We start from the raw sequence: 24,748 nt of genomic DNA on the forward strand, positions 1-24,748 counted from the left end.
GGCTAAATAAAGGAATGTTCAAAAGTAAAGAAATCATACATGAATTAGGAAGATATTTCAGTAATAGAGCTCAGAAAAATGAGGAAAGAAATACATATAGTATAAAATGGTAAAGTTAACTAGTATTTACGTTGTTTTACTCTTTATTCTTTTTCTTTACTCTTCTTTCATACAATACATCCAAACCAAAGTTTCCCCTCCTTCCACTCCTCTTAGATTCTACCTCCCAACCACTGTCTTCCCTATTCCCACAGATCCACTGCTTCTCTGTTTCCTTTCAAAAAAGATTAGGCCTCCCAGGGATATCAACAGAACATGGCATAACAAGTTAGAATAAGGCTGGGTACAAACCCTCAAAACAAACCAAATAATCCAATTAAAAATGGGGCACAGAGCTAAACAGAGAATTTTCAACAAAGGAATCTCGAATGGCCAAGAAGCACTTAAATGTTCGAAGTTCTTAGTATTCAGGGAAATGCAAATCAATATGATACTGAGATTCCACCTCACACCAGTCAAAATGGCTAAGATCAAAAACTCAAATGGCAGCATATGTTGGCAAGGATGTGGGGAAAGAGGAACACTCCTCCGTTGCTGGTGGGATTGCACACTGCTACATCCACTCTGGAAGTCAATTTGGCAGTTCCTCAGAAAACTGGAAATAGTTCTACATGAAGTCCCAGTTACACTACTCCTAGGCATATACCCAAAAGATGCCCCACCATACCACAAGGGCATGTCCTACACTATGTTTACAGCAGCCTTATTTGTAATAGCCAGGAGCTGGGAACAACCCAGATGCCCTTTAACAGAAGAACTAATACAAAAAATGTGGTTCATTTACACAATGAAATACTATTCAGCTATTAAAAATTGTAGAGAGCCTTACTGAGGTGCCAAGCCGCCTGGCTGGAACTTGACATCGACCAATGTGAAGTTCCTCTCCCAGCCTTTGAGTGGGAACTCCTGTGTTAGCCATAATCCCCTCCACCTAGGGTGGAGTGCTCAGACCAAGGTGAAGCCCATTGTTCTTCAAGGACCTGCAGTTTCCTGAGAAACACTAGCCATCTGCGGAGCAACTGAACTGGTTCTGCTGAGAAGCTTCAAGCCTTTTCCCCCTGCCTGTATATATTGGGAGTTCTTCATTAAACTTTGAGAGCTTGAATATCAGTGTTATCTTGATCTTTTTGCCGCCTTCCCATACATCCCCAGCTTCTCTTCCAGGTAACCTGTTCGATGTAACTGCGGGCAGTTACAAAAAATAAGGACATAATGAATTTTGTAGGCAAATGGATGGAACTAGAAAAGAACATCCTGAGTATGTACTGACTGATAAGTGGATGTTAGCTATAAAACAAAGAATATCCATGATACACCCCACAGATTGAAAGATGTTGAATCAAGGAAGCTTGAATTTCTCTTAGAAGGGGGAACACAATAGTTGTGGGAGACAGAGGAAAGGAGGGACCTGTGTGGAAGAGGGGAGGAGGAGGGGAATGGAGGGCAAGACAGGTATAGGGAGAGAGAGGAGAGAGGCCCAGAGGGCCAGGAGAATCAATGGAAATATGCAGGTGCTGGAGGTGGGGGTGGGGTGGGCAGGGGAGGTGGGAGAAATCTGTAGGAAGTCCCAGAGACATAGAATGGGGAGACTTCCAAGAGTCGATGAGGATGACCTTAGATGAGATGCCTAATAATGAAGACATGGAGCCTGAAGTGTCTAGCTCCTGTAGCCAGGCGGGACCCCCAGGGGATTGATAAAGACACTCACAGGCCCACAAAATTTTCAACCCAAAATTTGTCCTGTCTCAAAGAAATTCAGAATCAAAGATGGAGCAGAAGCTGAAGGAATGGCCAACCAATAATTGACCCAACTTGAGACCTAGTCCATGGGCAAGCACCAATCCCTGACACTATTAATGGTACTGTTATGCTTGCAGACAAGAGGCGAACATAATTGTCCTCTGAGAGGCTCCACCCAGCACTTGACTGAAACAGATGAAGATACCCACAGCTAGACATTGGATGGAGCTCAGGAACTCTTATGGAACGGTTGTGGGAATTATTGTGGGCCCCAAAGGAACTCCACAGGAAAACTGAGTCAACTAACCCGGATCCCTGGGAGCTCTCAGAGACTGAGCCACAAACTAAGGGGCATACATGGGGGCAGGTGAAGTAAGGCCCCCGGCACATATGTAGCATATAATCTCCATGTGGTAACCTCAGCAACTAGAATAGAGGCTCTTCCTGAAGGTGTAGCCTGACTGTGCTACTCATTCCTTAACAGGGATGTCTTGTCTGGCCTCAGTGGGAGAGAAGGCACCTAATCCTCCAGAGATTGATGTGCCAGTGTGCAGGAAGTACCCACAGGAGCCCCCCTCTCAGAGGAGAAGGACAGGATAGAGGGACTCTGGGAGGGAGGTCCAGGAATGGGCAGCATTTGGAATGTAAATAAAGAAAAAAAATGTAAAGGTGGTGTCTAAAACAAAACAGAAATATATGACTTTCAAACTAGAATTAGGAAAAGGGGGGATTTTCTTCCCAATCAATTAGAACTTTGGAAAGAAAAAGCAAAACCACAAACTATTGTGATAAAAATAAGCTAAAATAAGCTAATAAACCAGAATTGTATATAAAGTATAGTGCTAATGCTGCAGTGTTTGAAAAGGGGAAAAAATAGATTATTTTCATACACACACACACACACACACACACACACATATATATATATATATATATATATATGGCAATCTCATTGAACACACAAGTGAATGATGAATGACTGTACCTGGCCAAAGGAAGGATAGAAGAGGATAGATGTGGAGAATAGAATAGACATTGGCTGTAGATTGTATTTCTCTCCCAGTTGATGTGGAAAATGTGATGAGAGCTAATTACTTTGCAGCTGCAGTTTTCTAGGCATATAAAATAATTGTGTGTAAACATTCAAAGAAATACAAAATCTTTAAATATCTAAGTTTTAATAAAGTCATACATACACAGGATAGTAGTTTATGAAACAAAACAGTTAAGCCAAAAATGCTTTATTTGTCTCATGAAACAACTGTATATAAACTGATAAATAATTTTTGACATCAGTAACTTTCTTAGTAACCCTGGGGACATTAAAGCAATTATTCTCTCATTCGTATTATTCTGACCACAGTTTCCCTTCTTTCTACTCCTCTCCATCCCTCCCCATCTGTCTTCTCCCCCAGAATCATCCCTCCATTTCCAGTCAATAAAACAGAGAAGACCTCCCAGGGATATCAACTGAACATGGACCAAATAGGCTCCATCCAGATAAGTACATTTGTCTAAAGTTCCCACTTGCTACCTATTCCAAAGGGTGGGATTCTTTTGGGTTTCAAATATACATCTTAAGAAAATTTTTTTTCTTTCTCCCCAAAGTACTTAATCTTATTCACTACCTATAATAATGTGTTTCAATACCTTGTCAAGTCCAGGCGCTAACTACACCCAGGGCAGCTCCAGAGAAGAAACCTTCAGATGTTCCAATCTCCTCTCAGACACAAACAGCTTCTACTGGACCTGTTACTTCTGATGGCTAAGATGGCTCCACGGACCCTGGACAACAATGAAGAAGCCAATTCTCCTAAGACTGGACAAACACCCCTATACCCTCTAGGTTCCCCAGTGGTATGTCACCCCAATGTCAGCATGAAGCAACCAGACATCACAGTGACCCTATTCCTGATTCGCCATCACCTCTTTCTAATGTTTTCTTTTTAATTAAACCAAAACCGGTAATATTATGATTCTATTTAAACTCCACCCCACAGTTACCTAGCAACAGCCAGATAAGCCTGGCCCACTATAAAGGGGAATTCTTGCCCCTCCTCTCTCTCTTATCTTCTTTTTTTTTAAATTTTTTTTATTCGATATAATTTATTTACATTTCAAATGATTTCCCCTTTTCTAGACCCCCACTCCCCGAAAGTCCCTCAAGCCCCCTTCTCTCCCCCTGTCCTCCCACCCACCCCTTCCCACTTCCCCGTTCTGGTTTTGCCAAATACTGCTTCACTGAGTCTTTCCAGAACCAGGGGCCACTCCTCCTTTCTTCTTGTATCTCATTTGATGTGTGGATTATGTTTTGGGTATTCCAGTTTTCTAGGTTAATATCCACTTATTAGTGAGTGCATACCATGATTGATCTTTTGAGTCTGGGTTACCTCACTTAGTATGATGTTCTCCAGCTCCATCCATTTGCCTAAGAATTTCATGAATTCATTGTTTCTAATGGCTGAATAGTACTCCATTGTGTATATATACCACATTTTTTGCATCCACTCTTCTGTTGAGGGATACCTGGGTTCTTTCCAGCATCTGGCAATTACAAATAGGGCTGCTATGAACATAGTAGAGCATGTATCCTTATTACACGGTGGGGAATCCTCTGGGTATATGCCCAGGAGTGGTATAGCAGGATCTTCTGGAAGTGAGGTGCCCAGTTTTGGGAGGAACCGCCAGACTGATTTCCAGAGTGGTTGTACCAATTTGCCACCCCACCAGCAGTGGAGGAGTGTTCCTCTTTCTCCACACCCTCTCCAACACCTGCTGTCTCCTGAATTTTTAATCTTAGCCATTCTGACTGGTGTAAGATGAAATCTCAGGGTTGTTTTGATTTGCATTTCCGTAATGACTAATGAAGTTGAGCATTTTTTAAGATGCTTCTCCGCCATCCGAAGTTCTTCAGGTGAGAATTCTTTGTTTAACTCTGTACCCCATTTTTTAATAGGGTTGTTCCGTTTTCTGGAGTCTAACTTCTTGATTTCATTATATATATTGGATATTAGCCCTCTATCTGATGTAGGATTGGTGAAGATCTTTTCCCAATTTGTTGGTTGCCAATTTGTCCTCTTGATGGTGTCCTTTGCCTTACAGAAACTTTGTAATTTTATGAGGTCCCATTTGTCAATTCTTGCTATTAGAGCATACACTATTGGTGTTCTGTTCAGAAGTTTTCTCCCTGTACCGATGTCCTCAAGGGTCTTCCCCAGTTTCTTTTCTATTAGCTTCAAAGTGTCTGGCTTTATGTGGAGGTCCTTGATCCATTTGGATTTGAGCTTAGTACAAGGAAACAAGGAGATTCTATTTAAACTCCACCCCACAGTTACCTAGCAACAGCCAGATAAGCCTGGCCCACTATAAAGGGGAATTCTTGCCCCTCCTCTCTTATCTTCTTACTCCCTTGCCTCTTGTCTCTTATCCTCTTCTTCCCTCTTTCCTTCTTGGGCTCTCCTTCCTTCCCCGTCCCTCCCCCTCTCTCCACGTGGTCACGGTCGGCCTCTACTTCTTTACTCTCTCCTTCTCTCTGCCTTTTTCTGCCTCTAATACCCCCTTAACTCCCCTCCCCATGCCCTAAGTAAATTCTATTCTATACTTAAAAAAAACAGAGAAGACCTCCCAGGGATAACAACAGAACATGACATAACAAGTTATAGTAAGACTAGTCATAAACTCCCATAGCAAGGCTGGACAAGGCAGGAAAAGGATCCCAAGAGCAAGCAAAAGAGTCAGAGACATCCCCTACTTCAACTCTTAAAAATCCAACAAAAAACCCCAAGCCAGAAGTAAAGTTATTGAAAATTATTTCCTATTTTTTAGAGTGCCATTTTTCCTATTGATGGTGTTCTTTGCCTTACAAAAACGTTTCAGTTTCATGAGGTACCATTTACTAATTGTAGTTCTTATTCCCTGCATTTATGGTTTTCTGTTATGAAACAGTTGTCCTATGCCAATGCATTAAAGGCTATTCTCCAATTTCTCTTCTATCACGTTCAGTGTACCCATTTCTCTTCAGGCTTTTGATCCACTTGGAGTTGAGTTTTATGCAGGGAGATGTGTATAGACTTATTTGCATTCTTTACATGCAGACATCCTGGTTTACCAGCAACATTTGAACATTTGTGGAACATCCTGTCTTTTTTCCATTATGTATTTATGCATCAAACCTTAGGTGTCCATATGTGTGCAGATTTATATCTAGGTCCTCAATTCTATTCCATTGATCAATTTGTCTGTTTGTATGCCAACACTATGCAGTTTTTATTACTGTAGCTTTGTGTTACTGTTTGAAATCAGGGATGGTGATATCTCTTTTATTAATTGTTTAACTCTCCTGGGCTTTTAGTTTTTTCAAATGAAGCTGAGTTTTGTCGTTTCAAGGTCTGTAAAAAAATTCTGTTAGAACTTTGAAGGGGATTTCACTGTGAATTTGTTGATTTTTTTTTTTTTTTGTAAGATGGCTGTTTTGACTATGTTAATCATATTGGTCTATTAGCATGGGAAATCTTTCCATATTCTGATATCTTATGCAATTTCTTTCTTCAAAGTATTGATGTTCTTGTTACAGAAGTCTTTCACTTGATTGGTTAGAGTTATCCCAAAATATCTATTATTTGTTTGCAGCTATTGTGAAAAGTGTTGTTTCCCTGACTTCTTGCTCAATACATTTGTTATTTGCATATAGGAGGCCTACTGATTTTTGTGAGTTAATCTTGTATCAAACTAATTCAGTGAAGGTGTGTATCACCTGTAGGAATTCCCTGGTAGAAATTTTGAGTTTGCTTATGCATGATATCATATCCTTTGCAAATAATAGTACTTTGACTTCTTCCTTTTCAACTGGTATCTTCTTGGTCTCCTTCAATTGCTTTACTGCTCCAGCAAGAATTTCAAATACTATACTGAACTGATGTGGAGAGAGTGGACAGCCTTGTCTTATTCCTGTTTTTAGTAGAATTGCTTTGAGTTTCTCTCCATTTAATTTAATTTTGGCTACAAGCTTGCAGTAATTTGCTTATTATTTTTAGGTATGTCCATTTTTATAAACCATGGGGACAATTTCAAGGTGCCTAATATCTAATATTTTGTCTTTCTTTTCCTCTAAGAAATGGTATACTTTAACTTATGCATAATGCTTTCACTGCAAATATCTTCACCTTCAACTTCCTATCCCACAATAGGTTAAAATCTTAAAAAATTCACCCATTGACATTGTGTTTACTATCTCTAACAGGAGCCACTTGCTGGATTGCTTCTGAAAGTGATTTTTGAAACTTCTGCTAGGGAAGCAGGTAGGCTGACTGCAGAACTTCATCCCTCCCACTGCCTCTCTAAATTCAGTTCCCCAGTTGCATCCCCAACTCTATAGCAGAACACCTGCTGTAGCCTTCCCCAACTCCACACCCTGTCATCTCCATCTCCAGTGGATCACACAGATCTTCCCCTCCAGATATCTGTTCTCTGCCTACTCTTTTATCCAAGCCCCCAACTCAGCCACACTGACCAGGGAAACAATTCGACTACAGATCTTCACCTCTCCTTCCATTCATTCAACTTCAATCCCCCAATCTCGTCCCCAGCTCTGTAGTATAGGCCTTCTGCTGTGGCCTCTCCTTACTCTCTGCTCTCATTCCAAGGAAACTAAGCATATCCCAGTGGAATACCTTGCCCTCCTTCCTCATATGAAGCCACTCCAGTGCCTCCAGACCATCTTTATTTCTAAGTATCAAGTACCCAAGCCTGGAAACACATTTTATATGAACCACCAGTAGCCACACCCATCAGGAGCCCAGAAGAATTTTTCGACCCAGCAACACACAACCACCGTACTCTCTTAAGAACTAGATATGAGAGGGAAGAGGGCTTATGGGACTTTCGGGGAGTGGGGAGCCAGAAAAGGGGAAATCATTTGAAATGTAAATAAAAAATATATCGAATAAATAAATACATAAGAATTAGATATGAAAGAGAAACCAAAGAAAAAAAACCCACCCAATAAAGTTAAGACCAGATATCAGCCCTTAGAATTAAAACCATACCAAACCCAGATGCCGAGATATCATCATAAAAAGACAATCAATAGCATCCCAGACAATATGTCTCCATTACAACCCTGAAACTCTACCATAGCAGGCCCCAAATATTCCAACATAGCTGAAGCGAAGAAAAAGACCTTGAAACAGCCTTTACACATATGATAGAAGTCTTTAAAGAGAAAATGAATAAATCCCGTAAAGAAATTTATGAAAACAGAAGCAAACAGTGAAAGGGAAGGAATAAAACAGTTTATACTGGAAAGTGGAAATAATAGAATCAATAAAGAAAATCTGGAAATGAAACATTTAGGGTTCAGAAGCTACAGAGATAAGCTTTATTAACACAATACAAGAGATAAGAGAGAGAGAATTCAGACATTGAAGACATAATAAAAGAAATGGATACATGGGTCAAAAATATTAAATCTAAAAAAAATTCTTGCACAAAACATCCACAAAATCTGGGACACTAAGAAAAGACTGAAACTAAGAATAATAGTAATAGAGGAGGAAGAAGAAACTCAGGTCAAAGACACAGAACATATTTTCAACAAAATCAAAGAAGAAACTTTTCCTAACCTAAAGACGGAGATGCCTACAAAGGTACAAGAAGGATACAGAACACAAAAGAGAATGGACCAGAAAAGAAAGTCCCCTCAGCACCTAAAAAATCAAAACACTAATTGTACAAAACAAAGAAAGAATATTAAAAAGATGCAAGGGTAAAAGACCAAATAACATACAAAGGTAGACCTATTAGAATTATACTTGATGTCTCAATGGAGACTCTAAAAGCCAGAAGGGCCTAGATGGATGTACTGTAGACTCTAAGACACCATAAATATCAGCCCACACTATAATATCCTGCAAAATATCCAATCACTATAGATAGAGAAAATAAAATATTATATGATAAAACCAAATTTAAATGGCATATCTCTATAAATCTTGTCCTACAGAATGTTCTAGAAGGAGGTGAACTATATCCAAGAAAACATGAGAAATAATCCCAGACAAGCAAAATCAAAAGAAGGGAAGCACACACTCACACACCATCACCACCATTACCACCACCACAACCACCACCACCACCAACAACAAAATAACAAGAATCAATAACTATTGGACCCTGATACCTCTCAACATCAATTATCTCAATTCTCCAATAAAAAGACACAGATTAACAGAAGGGATGTGAAAAAATAACTATCCTGCTGTAACCATGAGACATACCTCAACAACAAGCATAGACATTACCTCAGGGGAAAAGGATGGAAAAAGATTTTCAAAGCAATTGAACCTTAGAAGTAAGCTACTACAGCCAATTTAATATCTAAAAAAATAGACTGTTAACTTAAATTAATTAGAAAAGATAGGGAAGGACACTAAATACTCATCAGAAGAAAAACATCAGGAGGACATTGCAATTGTTAACATCTATGCCCCAAACACAAGGGTACCCTAGTTTGGAAAAGAAAAATTTCTAAAGCTTAAATCACACATTGACCACCACACACTTGATAGTAGGAGACTTTAATACCTCACTCTCACCAATATACTAAGTCATCCAGACAAAAACTAAAAAGAAATATGCTGGAAATAACTACCGCTGTAAACCACATGGACCTAATATATATATACACAGAACATTCACCTAAACAGAAAAGAATATACCTTCTAATCAACACCTCATGGAACTTTCTCTAAAACTGACCACATACTTAAACCCAAAGCAATTCCCAACAGATGCCAAAAATTAAATAATATCCTGCATCCTATTTGACCACCATTTATTAAAGCTGGACTTCAACAACAACAGAAACAACAGAAAGCCTGTAAGTTCATGAAAACTGAGCAACTCTCTACTGGATGATTATTGAGTCAAAAAGAAATCCACAAAAATTTTAGACTTCCTAGAATTCAATAAAAATAAATATACCACATACCCAAACTTATGGGACACAATGAAGCAAGTTCATAGCACTGAATGTCTATATAACAAAATTAGAGAGAAATCATATTAGTAATTTAACTGCAAAACTGAAAGCTCTAGAACAACAAGAAGAAATTGCACCCAGGAGGTATAGATAACAAGAAACAATCAAACTCAGAGCTAAAAAAAAATCAATAAAATTAGAAACAAACAAACAATACAAAGAATCAATGAAGCAAAGTGTTGGTTCTTTGAGAAAATCAGTAAAATTGATAAACCATTATCCAAATTAATTAAAATACACACAGAGAATATCCAAATTAACAAAATTCAAAACAAAAAGAGGGGCATAAAAATAGACACCAAGGAAATAAGGAAATAAGAAAATACTTTTAAAAACCTGTACTCCACCAAATTGAAAAATGTAAAAGAAGTGAGTAATTTTCTCAGTGTATACCACTTACCAAAGTTAAATCAAATCACATAAGCAATTTAAACAGACACATATTCCTTAGTGAAATAGAAGCAGTCAGCAGTCTCTCCCTGTCCCTGAAAAAATGCCCAGTACCAGATGATATTAATGCAAAATTCTATCAGACTTTTGAAGAAGAGTTGATACCAATACTCTTCAAATTGTTCCATAAAATAGAAACAGAAGGGGAATTCTCCAATTTGTTTTACAAGACCACATTTAACCTGATGTAAAAAGCACATAAAGACCCAACAAAGAAGGAGAGTTACAGGCCATTTTCCCTTATAAACATAGATGCCAAAAAAAAAAAACTATAAAATATTTGCAAACTAAATCTATGAAGATATAAAATGGATCACCCTCCATGATCAAATAGGTTCATTCCAGAGATGAAGAGATGGTTCAACATACATAAACTGATCATTGTACTCTGACATATAAACAAGGGGAAAAACAAAACCACATGATCATTTCATTAGATGCAGGAAGGGCCTTTGACAAAATCTAATACCTTCTTATGGTAAAGGTCCTGGAGAAATTAGAAATAGAAGGGCATAACTAAACACAGAAAAGGTAGTTTACAGCTAGCCCATGAAAAACACCAACTTAAATGGAGAGAAAATCAGAGCAATTCCACCAATAGCAGGGACAAGACAAGATTGTCCACTCCATAGATATTGAATATAGTTCATGGAATTTTAGCTGAAGAAAAAAGGAGACCAAGGGAATAAAAATTGGAAAGGAAGAAATCAAAGTATATTCAGTTGCAGATGATATGGTAGTATACACAAGTAGTCTTTAAAATTCTACAAGAAGGACAGCCAGCACAACCTGCATCCAGAGTTGATCTAGGCCACAGAGCTACATACCCAAATACAATTATAAGAGAGGGGATCTCGGCCGCCATCTTTGATCCTGTGACTGTGTAAGAGATTGATAGGCAGGGAGTAGAGGATCACTTGGGACACATTCCACCAGCACTCCACCTGCACCCAGGAACTCAGCAGCACCACAGCAATTTGTGCCAGGGGAAAACAGGTCACCCAGGGTTGCTGAGATAGGCCTGCAGGCACACAGGAGGGGCAAGCATTAGACAGTGACAACAGGACCAACTAACACCAGAGATAACCAGATGGAAAAAGGCAAACATAGGAACGTTGCTAACAGTAATCAAGGCAATATGGCAACATCTGAACCCAATTCTCCCACAACAGGAAGTCCTGGATAATACAGCACACCAGGAAAGCAAGATTTGGATTTAAAATCACAGGTCATGATGCTGATGGAGGGATTCATGGAGGGCTTCAAGAAGGACATAAATAATTCCCTTAAAGAAATACAGGAGAACACAAGTAAACAGGGAGAAGCCCTTGAAGAACTAAGGGAAAACACAACAAGACAGGTGAAGGAATTAAACAAAGCCATCCAGAATCTAAAGAAGGAGGTAGAAACAATAATGAAATCGTAAAGGGAGACAACTTGGGACACAGAAAACCTAGGAAAGAAGTCAGGAATCATAGATCCAAGCATCAACAACAGAATACAAGAGACAGAAGAGAGAATTTCAGATGCAGAAGATACTATAGAAAGCATTGATACAACAGTCAAAGAAAATGAAAAATGCAAAAAGCTCCTGACCAAAACCATCCAGGATCCAGGACAAAATGAGAAGACCAAACCTAAGGATTATAGGTATAGAAGAGACTGAAGATTTCCAACTTAAAGGGCCTGTAAATGTCAACAAAATTATAGAAGAAAACTTCCCTAACCTAAAGAAAGAGATGCCCATGAACATACAAGAAGCCTAGAGAACTCCAAATAGATTTGACCAGTAAAGAAATTCCTCCTGTCACATAATAATTAAAACTCCAAATGTACTAAACAAAGAAAGAATATTAAAAGCAGTAAGGGAAAAAGATCAAGTAACATATAAAGGTAGACCTATCAGAAAACCGTGGGACTTCTCACCAGACACTATGAAAGTCAGAAGAGCCTGGGCTGATGTCATGCATACCCTAAGGGAACACAAATGCCAACCCAGACTGCTATAACCAGCAAATCTCTCAATTACCATAGATGGAGAAACCAAGGTATTTCATGACAAAAACAAATTTACACTGTATCTTTCCCCAAATCCAGCCCTTCAAAGGATAATGAATGGAAAACACCAACAAAAGGAGGGAAACTACAAACTAGAAAAAGCAAGAAATTAATCTTCTTTCAACAAACCCAAAAGAAGATAACCACACAAACATAAAAATTACATCAAAAATAGCAAAAAGCAACAATCACTATTCCTTAATATCTCTTAACATCAATGGACTCAATTTCCCAATAAAAAGACATAGACTAACTGACTGGATTTGTAAACAAGACCCTAGATTTTGCTGCATACAGGAAATGCATCTCAGTGTCAAAGACAAATACTACCTCAGAGTAAAAGGCTGGAAAAGAGCTTTCCGAGCAAATGATCCCAGGAAAGTAGCTGGAGTAGCCATTCTAATATCCAAAGAAATAGGCTTTCAACCAAAAGTCATCAAATAAGACAAGAAGGATACTTTATACCCATCAAAAGAAAAATCCACCAAGAAGAACTCTCAATTCTGAACATCTATGCTCCAAATACAAGGGTACCCTCACTCGTAAAAGAAATTTCACTAAAGTTCAAAGCACACATTGTTGCACCGAACACAACAATGGGTGGCTTCAACACTCCATTCTCAAAGGACAGATCAGGGAAACAAACTAAACAGAGACACAGTGAAACTAACAAAAGTTTTGGACCAACTGGATTTGATAGATATCTACAGAAATTTCATCCTAAATCAAAAGAATATACATTCTTCTCAGCACTCATGGTACCTTCTCCAAAACTGACCATATAATTGGCCACAAAACAGACCTCAAGAAATATAAGAAGATCAAACTAATTCCATGCCTCCTATCAGATCACTATGGGGTAAGGGTGGTCTTCAATAGCAACAAAAACAACAGAAATCCCAGATACACATGGAAGCTGAACAATGCTCTACTCAATGATAAGAAATAAGGAAAAAAATCTAAACTTTTTATAATGAAATGAAAATGAAGGCACAACATACCCAAATTTATGGGACACAATGAAAGCAGTGCTAAGAGGAAAACTCATAGCTCTGAGTGCCTCCAAAAGGAAGCTGGAGAGAGAATACACTAGCATCTTGACAGCACACCTGAAAGCTTTAGAACAGAAAGAAGCCAATACACCCAAGAGGAGTAGAAGGCAGGAAATCATCAAACTCAGGGCTAAAATCAACCAAGTTGAAAGAAAAAGAACTATACAAAGAATCAACAAAACCAGGGGGTGGTTCTTTGAGAAAATCAACAAGATAGATAAGCCTTTAGCCAGACTAACCAGAGAGCACAAAGACAGTATCCAAATTAACAAAATCAGAAACGAAAAGGGAAAAATAACAAAAGAAGCTGAAGAAATTAAAAAATCATCAGATCCTACTACAAATGCCTGTACTCAACACAACTGGAAAATCTGGATGAAATGGACAATTTCCTAGACAGATACCAACTACCAAAATTTAATCAAGATCAGATAGAACATTTAAATGGACCCATAAGCCCTATAGAAATAGAAGTGGTCATTGACAGTCTCCACCCCCCCCCCCCCAAAAAAAGCACAGGACCTGATTGTTTTAGTGCAGAATTCTATCAGACCTTCAAAGGAGACCTAATACCAATACTCTGCAAACTATTCCACACAATAGAAACAGAAGGAACATTACCCAACTCGTTCTATGAAGATACAATTTCACTGATACCAAAACCACACACACAGATCCAACAAAAAAAGAGAACCTTAGACCAATTTCCCTTATGAATATCATGCAAAAATACTCAATAAAATTCTTGCCAACGGAATCCAAGAACACTTCAAAACAAACATTCACCATGATCAAGTAGGCTTTATCCCAGGGATGCAGGGATGATTCAATGTACAGAAATCGGTCAATGTAATCTACTACATAAACAAACTCATAGAAAAAAACCACATGAGAAAGAGGAACACTCCTCCACTGCTGGTGGGGTTGCAAATTGATACAACCACTCTGGAAATCAGTCTGACGTTCCTCAGAAAACTGGGCACGTCACTTCCGAAAGATCCTGCTATACCATTCCTGGGCATATACCCAGAGGATTCCCCAGCATGTAATAAGGATATATGCTCCACTATGTTCATAGCAGCCCTATTTATAATAGCCAGAAGCTGGAAAGAACCCAGGTATCCCTCAACAGAAGAATGGATGCAAAAAATATGGTATATATACACAATGGAGTACTATTCAGCCATTAGAAACAATGAATTCATGAAATTCTTAGGCAAATGGATGGAGCTGGAGAACATCATACTAAGTGAGGTAACCCAGTCTCAAAAGATCAATCATGGTACGCACTCACTAATAAGTGGATATTAGCCTGGAAACCTGGAATACCCAAAACATAATCTATACATCAAATGAGGTACATGAAGAACGGAGGAGTGGCCTCTGATTCTGGAAAGACTCAGTGTAGCAGTATAAGGCAAAACCAAAACAGGGAAGTGGGAAAGGGTAGGTGGGAGAACAGGGGGAGGGAAGGGGGCTTATGTGACTTTCGGGGAGGGGGGGCAGAAAAGGGGAAATCATTTGAAATGTAAATTAAAAAAAATATCGAATTAAAAAATAATAGAGAAAAAAAAAGAAAAAAAACCACATGGTCATTTCATTAGATGCTGAAAAAGCATTTGACAAAATTCAGCATCCTTTCATGTTAAAGGTCTTGAAAAGAACAGGAATTCAAGGCCCATACCTAAACATAGTAAAAGCAATATACAACAAACCAGTAGCCAACATCAAACTAAATGGAGAGAAACTTGAAGCAATCCCACTAAAATCAGGGACTAGACAAGGCTGTCCTCTCTCTCCATATTTATTCAATATAGTACTTGAAGTCCTAGCTAGAGCAATTCGACAACATACGGAGGTCAAGGGGATACAAATTGGAAAGGAAGACGTCAAACTATCACTATTTGCAGATGACATGATAGTCTACCTAAGTGACCCAAAAAACTCCACTAGAGAACTCCTGCAGCTGATAAAAAACTTCAGCAAAGTAGCAGGATACAAAATCAACTCAAGCAAATCAGTGGCCTTCCTATACTCAAAAGATAAGCAGGCTGAAAAAGAAATTAGGGAAATGACACCCTTCACAATAGCCACAAACAATATAAAGTATCTTGGTGTGACTCTAACCAAGCAAGTGAAATCTGTATGACAGGAATTTCAAGTCTTTGAAGAAAGAAATGCAAGAAGACCTCAGAAGATGGAAAAATCTTCCATGCTCTTGGATTGGCAGGATTAATATAGTAAAAATGGCCATCCTGCCAAAAGTAATACACAGATTCAATGCAATCCCCATCAAAATCCCAACTCCATTCTTGATAGAGTTAGAAAGATCAATTCTCAAATTCATCTGGAATAACAAAAAACCCAGGATAGCTACAACTATCCTCAACAGTAAAAGAACTTCTGGGGGAATCATTATCGTGACCTCAAGCAGAACTACAGAGCAATTGTGTTAAAAGCTGCATGGTACAGTGGCAGGCAAGTAGATCAAGGGAATAGATTTGAGGACCCAGAAATGAACCCACACACCTATGGTCACTTGATCTTTGACAAAGAAGCTACAGCCATCCAGTGGGGGGGGGGGGAATAACCTTTTCAACAAATGGTGCTGGTTTAACTGGAGGTAAGCATGCAGAAGAATGCAAATCAAATCAATCCATTCTTATCTCTTGTTCTAAGCTCAAGTCAAAGTGGATCAAAGACCTCCACATAAAACCAGACATACTGAAACTGGGGAAGACCCTTGAGAACATAGGCACAGAGGAAAAGTTCCTGAACAAAGCACCAATAGCTTATGCTCTAAGATCAAGAATTGACAAATGGGACCTCATAAAATTACTGAGTTGCTGTAAGGCAAAGGACATTGTCAAAAGAACAAAACAGCAAGCAACAAATTGGGAAAAGATCTTTACCAACCCTACATCCGACAGAGGGCTTATATCCAAGATATACAAGGAACTCAAGAAGGTAGATTCCAGAGAGCCAAATAACCCCATTACAAAAGGGGTACAGAGATAAACAACGAATTTTCACCTGAGGAATATCAAATGGTGGAGAAGCACCTAAAGAAATGTTCAACATCCTTAGTCATCAGGGAAATGCAAATCAAAGCAACTCTTGAGATTTCACCTCACGCCAATCAGAACAGTTAAGATCAAAAACTCAGGAGAAAACAAGTGCTGGGGAGGATGTGGAGAAAGAGGAACACTCCTCCACTGCTGTGGGGTTGCAAGCTGATCCAACCACTCTGGAAATCAGCCCCGTCCTTCCTCAGAAAACTGAGCATGATACTACCAGAGGACACGGTTATACCACTCCTGGCATATATCCAAAGGATTTCCCCGCATGTAATAAGGATACATGCTCCACTTTGTTCATATCAGCCCTATTTATAATAGCCAGAAGCTGGAAAGAACCCAGATATCCCTCAACGGAGGGAGGAATGGCTACAAAAAATGTGGTATATATATATACCATATATATATATATATATATATATATATATAACACTATTCAGCCTTTAAAAACAATGAATTCATGAAATTCTTAGACAAATGGATGGAAGTGGATAATATCATCCTAAGTGAGGTAACCCAATCACAAAAGAACACACATGGTATGCACTCACTGATAAGTGGATATTAGCCTAGAAGCTTGGAATACCCAAGACACAATTCACATATCAAATAAAGTCCAAGAAGAAGGAAGGAGAGGCCCCTGTCCTGGAAAGGCTCAGTGCAGCAGTGTAGGGGAATACCAGGACTGGGAAGTGGGAAGGGGTAGATGGGGGAACAGGGAGAGGGAAGAGGGCTTATGGGACATTTGGGGAAGGGGGATCTGGGAAAGGGGAAATCATTTGAAATGTAAATAATGAATATATCAAATAAAAAATAATTCCACAGGAAAACTTCTACAGCTGAATAAACACTTTCAACAAAAGTAGCTAGATACAAATTAACTCACAAACTCCTATAGACAAATGATAAATGAAGTTAGCAAGAAATCACGGAAATAATACCTTTTGCAATAGACTTGAATAATATAAAATATCTTGGGGTATAACTAAGCAAGTGAAAGACTTGTATGATTAAACACTTGAAGTCATTGAAGGAAGAAATTGAAGAACATATCAGAAGATGGAAAGATTTCCCATGGTCATGGCTTAGTAGGATTAACATGGCAAAAATGACCATCTTATCAAAGGAAATCTATAAATTCAATGCAACCTGATCAAGATTGTAACAAAATTCTTCACAGATCTTGAAAGTATAATTTTAATTTCACATATAAACACAGAATACCAAGGATATTTTCTAAAACAATCCTAAATAATAAACAAACTGCTGGAGATATCGCCATCCTCATTTTCAAGTTGTATGGTAATAAAAATAGCATGGTATTGTCAGAAAACAGATGTATTGATCAACAAAATTGAATTGAAGACCATAACATAAATCCACACACTAATGGATACCCAATTTTTGACCAAAGAAGCCAGAAACAGTTTCTGGGAAAAAAAAGTATTTTCAACAAATGATACTGGTCAAACTGGATGTATACATGTAGAAGAATGCTAATAGATCCATACCTATCGCCTGGTACAAAACTCAACTCCAAATGAATCGAAGAACTCAGCATAAAACTACATTCCATGGTCCTGATAGAAGAGAAAGGGTGGAATAGCCTTCAACTCTGGCACAGGAAAAGACTTCCTGAACAAACATTCTTATCACTGAGACTAACACCAATGATTAATAAATAGGACCTAATGAAACTGAGAGGCTTCTCTAAGGCAAAAGACCCTGTCATTCAGACAAAGTGTCAGCTTAGAGAACTGGAAAATATTTTTACCAACTGTATATCCAATAGAAGGCTAATATACAAAATATATAGTGAACTCAAGAAACTAGATAATAAGAAAACAAATAGCCCATTTTAAAACAATAACAACAGAGAATTCTCAACAGAAGAATCTCCGATGGTTGAAAAACACTTAAATGTTCAACATCCATAGGCATTAGAGAACTGCAAATCAAAACTACTTTGAGATGTCATTTTACATCCATCAGAATGGCTAAGGTCAACATGACAAGTGACAGGTAATGCTGTGGAATCCATAGTTAATGCTATAGAAATCAGTGTGGTAGATCCTCAGGAAGTGGGAATCAATCTAGCTCAAGATCATATATATATAAGACTGTTGGTCTTCCTATGGGATCACCCTTCTCCTCTACTTCTTCCAGCTTTTCCCTAAATCAACCAAAGGAGCCCCTGGCTTCTGTTGATTGGTTGACTGTAAGTATCTGCATCTGACTCTTTCAGCTGTTTGTTGGGACTCTCAGACAACAGCCATGCTAGACACCTGTCTGTAAGCACACCATAACATCAGTAATAGTGTCAGGCCTTGAAGCCTCCCCTTGAACTGGATCTCAATTTGGACCTGTCACTGGACCTCTTTTCCCTCAGTCTCTTCTCCATTTTTTTTCCTGCAGTTCTTTTAGACAGGAATAATTCTGGGTCAGAATTTTTGACTGTGGGATGGCAACCCATCCCTCTACTTGATGCCCTGTCTTTCTGCTGAAGATAGTCTGTCTAAGTTCCTTCTCCCCACTATAGGTCATTTCATTTAAGGTCCCTCCCTTTAAGTTCTGAGAGTCTCTCACCTCCCAGGTCTCTGCTACTTTCTAGAGACAACCCCAACTTTCTACCTCCCAAGGTTGCCTGTTTCCATTCTTTCTGCTGGCCCTTAGTGCCTCACTCCTGTTCTCCCCCCACTCCCACTAATATCTAATCATGCTTCCTTTTTTCTCTCCCTCTTCCTTCTTCCAGCCAGTCTCTCCCTCCCTTTGCACCCCCCATCATTCCTTTCTTCTCCCTCCCTAGTAGGATTGAGGACCTTCGGCTGCTTCCTTTTTTTTTTATTCGATATATTTTTTATTTACATTTCAAATGATTTCCCCTTTTCTAGACCCCCACTCCCCGAAAGTCCCATCAGCCCCCTTTCCTCCCCCTGTTTTCCCACCCAACCCTTCCCACTTCCCTGTTCTGGTTTTGCCTTATACTGCTACACTGAGTCTTTCCAGAACATGGGGCCACTCCTCCGTTCTTCTTGTACTTCATTTGATGTGTGGATTATGTTTTGGGTATTCCAGTTTTCTAGGTTAATATCCACTTATTAGTGAGTGCATACCATGATTCATCTTTTGAGTCTGAGTTACCTCACTTAGTATGATGTTCTCCAACTCCATCCATTTGCCTAAGAATTTCATGAATTCATTGTTTCTAATGGCTGAATTGTGTATATATACCACATTTTTTGCATCCACTCTTCTGTTGAGGGATACTTGGGTTCTTTCCAGATTCTGGAAATTATAAATAGGGCTGCTATGAACATGGTGGGACATGTATCCTTATTACATGCTAGGGAATCTTCTGGGTATATGCCCAGGAGTGGTATAGCAGGATCTTCTGGAAGTGAGGTGCCCAGTTTTCAGAGGAAACGCCAGACTGATTTCCAGAGTGGTTGTACCAATTTGCAACCCCACCAGCAGTGGAGGAATGTTCCTCTTTCTCCACATCCTCACCAACACCTGCTGTCTCCTGAATTTTTAATCTTAGCCATTCTGACTGGTGTAAGATGAAATCTCAGGGTTGTTTTGATTTGCATTTCCCTAATGACTAATGAAGTTGAGCATTTTTAAGATGCTTCTTTAGGTGAAAATTCTTTATTTAACTCTGTACTCCATTTTTTAATAGGGTTATTTGGTTCAAGCAATACTACAGAGCAATAGTGTTAAAAACTACATGGTATTGGTACAGTGACAGGCAGGCAGATCAATGGAACAGGATTGAAGATCCAGAAATGAACCCACACACCTATGTCCACTTGATCCTCGACAAAGGGGCTGAAAACATCCAATGGAAAAAAGATAGCCTTTTCAACAAATGGTGCTGGTTCAACTGGAGGTCAGCATGCAGAAGAATGGGAATTGATCCATCCTTGTCTCCTTGTACTAAGCTCAACTCCAAATGGATCAAGGACCTCCACATAAAGCCAGACACTCTGAAGCTAATAGAAAAGAAACTGGGGAAGACCCTTGAGGACATCGGTACAGGAGAAAGTTTCTGAACAGATCACCAATAGCGTATGCTCTAAGATCAAGAATTGACAAATGGGACCTCATAAAATTACAAAGTTTCTGTAAGGCCCTTCGGCTTCTTAACCTTGAGTTCTGTGGCTCCTATCCTGGGTTTTCTGTAGGTTTTTTGCTAATATCCACTTATTAATGAGTACATACCATGCATGTCCCTTTGGATCTGAGTTACCTCACTCAGGATGATATTTTTTAGTTCTACTCATTTGCTACAAAACTCATGATGTCCTCATTCTTAATAACTGATTAGTATTCCATTGTGTAAATGTACCACATTTTCTGTATCCATTCTTCTGTGGTGGGACATCTGGGTTGTTTCCAGCTTCTGGCTATCACAAACAAGGCCACTATGCACATAGTGGAACATATGTTCCTGTGGCATGGCGGGGCATCTTTTGGGTATATGGCCAGGAGTGGCATAGCTGGGTCTTCAGGTAGATCTACTTCCAATTTTCTGAGGAACCTCCAGATTGATTTCCAGAGTGGTTGTAGCAGTTTGCAATCTGACCAGCAATGGAGACTCCAAGGATGGGGAATGCTTGGTGGAGAGGGGGTGGAGCATTTAGGGGAGTGGGAGATAGGGTGAAGAAGTCTAGGAGAACAAATGGGGGAAGGGGCAGCATTTGAAATGTAAATAAATAATTAATTTTTAAAAGTCAATATAAAACATGAAGGGAAATAAATGCAGCTGAAAATAGAAACACATGCTTATGCGCAGACACACACACACACACACACACACACACACGAAAAACAAAAAGCTGGTTCCTGAGGAAAAGAAAAACCAATAAAGCTGGATAGTGGTGGCTCATGCCTTTAATCGAAGCACTAATCAGGCAGAGGCAGGAGAATCTCTGTGAGTTTAAGGCCAGCCTGCTCTACAGAGTGAGTTCCAGGAGAGCTAGGGCTACATGGAGAAACCCTGTCTCAAAAAAACAAAAACAAAAACAAACAAGCACCTTTGTCGAAGATCAAGTGACCATAGGTGTGTGGATTCATTTCTGGATCTTCAATTCTATTCCATTGGTCCACTTGTCTGTCACTGTTCCAATACCATGCAGTTTTTAACACTATTGCTCTGTAGTATTGCTTGAAGTCAGGGATAGTGATTCCCCCAGAATTTCTTTTGTTGTTGAGAATAGTTTTAGCTATCCTGGGTTTTTTGTTATTCCAGATGAATTTGAGAATTGGAAAAAAAAAGATAGCCTTTTCAACAAATGGTGCTGGTTCAATTGGAGGTCAGCATGCAGAAGAGTTCGAATTGATCCATTCTTATCTCCATGTACTAAACTTCACTCCAAGTGGATCAAGGACCTCCATGTAAAACCAGACACACTGAAACTAATAGAAAAGAAACTGGGGAAGACCCTTGAGGACATGGGCACAGGGGAAAAGTTCCTGAACAGATCACCAATAGCTTATGCTCTAAGATCAAGAATTGACAAATGGGACCTCATAAAATTACAAAGTTTCTGTAAGGCAAAGGACACTGTTAAAAGGATAAAACAGCAACCATCAAATTGGGAAAGGATATTCACCAACCCCACATCTGATAGAGGGCTAAAATCCAATATATACAAAGAACTCAAGAAGTTAGACCCCAGGGAACCAAATAACCCTATTAAAAAATGTGGTACAGATCTAAACAAAGAATTTTCACCTGAAGAAATTCGGATGGCCGAGAGGCACCTTAAGAAGTGCTCAACATCATTAGTCATTAGGGAAATGCAGATCAAAACAACCCTGAGATTTCACCTTACACCAGCCAGAATGGCTAAGGTCAAAAATTCAGGAGACAGCAGGTGTTGGCGAGGATGTGGAGAAAGAGGAACACTCCTCCACTGCTGGTGGGGCTGTAAGATGGTACAACCACTTTGGAAATCAGTCTGGCGGTTCCTCAGAAAACTGGACATGACACTTCCGAAGGACCCTGCTATACCTCTCCTGGGCATATACCCAAAGGATTTCCCGGCATGCAATAAAGACACATGCTCCATTATGTTCATAGCAGCCCTATTTATAGTAGCCAGAAGCTGGAAAGAACCCAGATGCCCCTCAAAGAAGGAATGGATACAAAAAATGTGGTATATTTACACAATGGAATACTACTCAGCAATTAGAAACAATTAATTCACAAAATTTTTAGGCAAATGGTTTGATCTGGAAAATATCATCCTAAGTGAGGTAACTCAATCACAAAAGAATACACATGGAATGCAATCTCTGATAAGTGGATATTAATTAGTCCAGAAGCCCTGAATATCCAAGGCACAAATCGCATAACAAATGACTCCCATGAAGAAGTATGGAGAGGGTCCTGATCCTGGAAAGGATTGATCTAGCATTGGAGGGGAATATAAGGACAGAGAAAAAGGAGGGAGGTGATTGGAGAATAGATGGAGAGAAGAAGGTTTATGGGACATATGGGGAGGAGAGATACAGGAATGGGGAAATCATTTGGAATGTAAACAAAGAATATAGAAAATAAAAATATTAAAAAACAAACAAACAAGCAAACAAACATACAACAACAAAACACAAAAAAATTAAAGAATAAAAAAGAATAGGAAAAGAAACTGGCCAAGTTTTAAAAAGTAACATGATGAAAAAGTACAAATGAAAGACATTCATTACCTTGTGCATCACTGTCATTAAAAATACTAAAGGAGCACAATGAACAACTTCATGTTGTTCATCAGTATATCAGCTTTGATTGAAGGGAACAATTTCTTAAAGCTAAGAAGCCAAAATCAAGATGAAACAGGCAAGTAGAACCTGCTACGGCCAATGAAGAAGCGGAAAATATAAACGAAGCCTCCTCCAAAAGAGAGGCCCAGGCACAGATAGAGAATTTTACTACTGAAAAAAATGAATAATAATTATACTCAATTTCTCCAAGAAAATAGAAGCAGTAGTTTCCACCTTTTCAAATGTTTAATCTTTAAACTGTCAGCCCAATATGAACTCATGAGATTAGAAATGAAAAAGTCAACAAAATATTAACAAATCAAATTAAAAAGGAAACACACACACACACACACATACACACACACGTGGTTCACAAGGATCTATGCAAAGATGACATTAAAAAAAATCAACCAATGCTACCCAGCACCTTACCAAGTCAAAAAGTCAATCCATGTACCAGCGAAAACATCTGAATATGTTATAATTTTCTTGATTAAAAATTCTAAGTACATTAAAATGAAGGACAGCTACACTACTCAAGAGCATATACAGGAAGTTCTCAACACCATAGTTACTAGAGAAAGGCTGTCTGCTATCCCCTGAGGCTGGCCTAAAGCAAGGATGTTCAATCTCACCATTCCTGGTCACCAGAGCACAGAATGAGTTTTATTCAATGCAACAGGCAAGAAAAAGAAATAAGGCATGAACGGAGAAAGCAAGACAGCTTACTCTGTGAGCAGAAAATCCCTATGAGTCTACAAACAATGGCATATACTAATAAACTATGTGAGGTTTCAGGGTAGAATGAAAACGCAAATTTAAAATACAATAGCATATATAACTCCAAAGTGTCTCTAAATATTTACAGGCTTAGTTGTGCACTTTAGAAATTTTTTACAAGATCTGTGTGTAGTAAGAAATACCTAAGTAATATATGCCTGAAAAACATCTACAGGACATATATTTTGAAAATTACAAACTCCTGATAAATCAGTCAAACTAGACCTAATGAATGCCGAGGCATTTCAATAAGTAGACTTAAAAAATTCACATAGTAACAGTTTATTTGCTTTTATGAAATTAACAAATGAGGTAGGGTTTACTTCTGAAAGACAGTCTCACATAGCACTTGTTATATAGTCAAGAATGACTTTGAACTGCTGATCTGCCTACTTCTACCTTTTTTTGTTTTGTTTGTTTTGTTTTGTTTGTTTTTTCGAGACAGGGTTTCTCTGTGTAACCCTGGCTGTCCTGGAACTCACTCTGTAGACCAGGCTGGCCTCAAACTCAGAAATCCGCCTGCCTCTGCCTCCCAAGTGCTTCTGACTTCTACCTCCTAAGTGCTAAGATTACAGCTGTACATCACCATTCCTAGATTTTGCAATTCTGGAAACCTGAATCTAGAGCTCTGAGCATGCTAAGCAAATCCTCACACAACTGAGCTACATTTACATCCTTTGCTGTATAGCTTTAAAAAAAATTCACCAAAATCCTAGAGTAGCCACTAT

The sequence above is a fragment of the Apodemus sylvaticus genome, chromosome X (assembly GCF_947179515.1).
Source record: "Apodemus sylvaticus chromosome X, mApoSyl1.1, whole genome shotgun sequence".
NCBI classification, from domain to species: domain Eukaryota; kingdom Metazoa; phylum Chordata; class Mammalia; order Rodentia; family Muridae; genus Apodemus; species Apodemus sylvaticus.